Source organism: Carlito syrichta, unplaced genomic scaffold (assembly GCF_000164805.1).
Source record: "Carlito syrichta isolate Samal-C Ts95f unplaced genomic scaffold, Tarsius_syrichta-2.0.1 Scaffold316039, whole genome shotgun sequence".
NCBI lineage: Eukaryota > Metazoa > Chordata > Mammalia > Primates > Tarsiidae > Carlito > Carlito syrichta.
This window is the reverse complement of record NW_007260135.1, coordinates 166085-168870: the sequence shown is the minus strand read 5'-3', so window position 1 is coordinate 168870 and position 2786 is coordinate 166085.

Here is a 2786-nt window from a genome sequence, read left to right as displayed (position 1 = left end):
GAAGGATCACCTGAGCCCAGAAGGTCCAAGCTTGCGGTGAGCTATGATTCTGCCACTATACTCCAGCCTGGGTAACAGAGTGAGACCTCAACTCAAATAATAATAATAATAAGTTAAATTTAAATGTAAAATAAAAGAGTCCTTATTATTATTATATATTATTATTATTTTGTTAGAGATAGGGTCTCTTTATGTTGCCCAGGCTGGACTCCAACTCCTGGGCTCAAGCAATCCTCCCAGGCTCAAGCAATCCTCCCACCTCAGCCTCCCGAGTAGTTGGGATTACAGGTATACCAAGCTGCACCTAGCTTGAAAGGAATCTTTGCCACGATCCCACAGAGAGGCTTTAAGGACTCAACTTATTTTTTTTACATTTAAATTTAGATTTTATTTTTATCAAAGTAATACAGACTCACTGTTTAAAAAGTCAGATACTGACATTATAACATAGCTATATTAATAAGAAAAATACAGTAATAATAATAACTTGCTTTATTCCTCTCAACAGGCTTACTCTCATGTCTTAGTTGTTTATTTTGCTAATAATTTGTTTTTAAATTTTTTATATTTTTAAACAGATTTTATTTATTTTTCCTTATTTCCTTATTTCTTTGTGTTTTTTTAAAATTTTGTTTTAAAGATGTGGGGTACAATTTAAGATTAGGCACATAAGTGGTCATCATGCAGGTTTAGGACTCAACTCTTAATGCCTGGATGAGGCTCCTGCCAAGGTTACCCTTAATCCTCAACTCTGCACCCACTGTTCCTTCTCTCTTCCTCAATCCACATTCCAGGCCAGTATGGAGATATGCCAGCAAGGGCCCTGCTGGTGTGGGAGAGGAAACAAGCAGGCCAGAACAGGGACCAGGGTATACCCAGCCCTGAGAGTGTACAGAGAAGGGTTGGGGGTGGAGCCTAGGAGGACAGGTAGGGGAGAGTACATAAACTCCATCTCCACCTCCAATAAAACAAGCCCTTTCTACAGAGGCTGTGACCAGGCAGAAAATTACAAGTTAGCTCCTACGTAAGAAATCAAATTTACAGTCTTTTTGAAAATGAGCTTAGGGGTATCCTTGTTAAAAACTTTAGATCATATGAAAACGGAATATATGAAAGTCAGGGAAAATGTAGAATGGAAAAATACTGGCTGGGCTCGGTGGCTCAGCCTATAATCCCAGCACTTTGGGAGGCTGAGGCGAGTGGATTGCCTGAGCCCGCGGGTTCGAGACCCGCCTGGGCAACTTGGCGAGATCTCATCTCTACAATAAAATAAAAAAAAAATAACCAGGTGTGGTAGCGCGCGCCTGTAGTTCCAGCTACTTGGAAGGCTGAGGCGGAAGGATCACTGGAGCCCAGCAGGTCGAGGCTGCGGTGGCTGGGAGCGTGCCACTGCACTTTAGTCTGGGCAACAGAGTGAGACTCCCACTCAAAAAAAAAAGTCATGTTGACGTATAACAAGCTCATATAAGCAGGCCAGAACAGGGACCAGGGTATACCCAGCCCTGAGAGTGTACAGAGAAGGGTTGGGGGTGGAGCCTAGGAGGACAGGTAGGGGAGAGTACATAAACTCCATCTCCACCTCCAATAAAACAAGCCCTTTCTACAGAGCCCTTTCTGCCTCAGCCTTCCAAGTAGCTGGAACTACAGGCACACACCATCATGTGTGGCTAATTTTTTGATTTATTGTAGAGATGAGGTCTTCCCAAGTTGCCCGGGCTGGTCTCGAACTCATGGACTCAGGCAATCCTTTCACCTTTGCCTCCCAAAGTTGGGATTATAGGCACGAGCCACCGTGCCCGGTCATCAATATAACTTTTAAGGAGTTCAAATTATTTTATGCTTCTTTATAATATTTTTGTGCACAGAGTCAGCTATTACCACCTCCAATTATAAATAGGGAAACTTAAATTACTTACTTTAAATCACAAAGAAAAAAACTTTTTTGAGTCAGGGTCTTACTCTGTCACCCAGGCTGGAGTACAGTGGCATGATTGTGTCACTGCAGCCTTAAATTCCTGGACTCAGGCAATTCTTCCACCTTAGCATCTTGAGCAGCTGGGACTACAGGTGTGCACTACCATACCCAACTAATTTTTTTTTTTTGTATAGACAAGGTCTCACTATGTTGCTCAGGCTGGTCTCGAACTCCTGGGCTCAAGCAATCCTCTAGTTTCAGCCTCCCAAAGTGCTACGATTATAGGCGTGAGCCACCATGCCCCTACACAAAGAGATTTAATAATCAGGTTTGAAACCGGGCTCGGTGGCTCAGCCTGTAATCCCACGCTTTGGGAGGCTGAGGTGAGTGGACTGCCTGAGCCCATGGGTTCGAGATCCACCTGGGCAACTTGGCAAGACCTCATCTCTACAGTAAATCAAAAAAATTAGCCGGGCATGGTAGTGTGCACCTGTAGTTCTGGCTACTTGGAAGGCTGAGGCGGAAGGATCACTGGAGCCCAGCAGGTCGAGGCTGCGGTGGCCAGGAGTGGCTACTGCACTCCAGTCTGGGCAACAGAGTGAGACTCCAACTCAAAAAAAAAAACCAAAAACAAATAATCAGGTTTTGAACATCAGGTCCCTTCTTTTCCGTGGTCTCTATGTGGTAGTTATTCTGAAACTGTCATTTATCAAACTGGAGAGATTATTATCATAGTTTTAGATGAGGACCAGAAACAATTATTCTCTTTTTCCTCTACAACCTTCACCCAATACTCCAAATACTCTGTAAATATTAATTCTTTTTTTTTTTTTTTTTGAGTTGGAGTCTCACTCTGTCGACCAGACTGGAG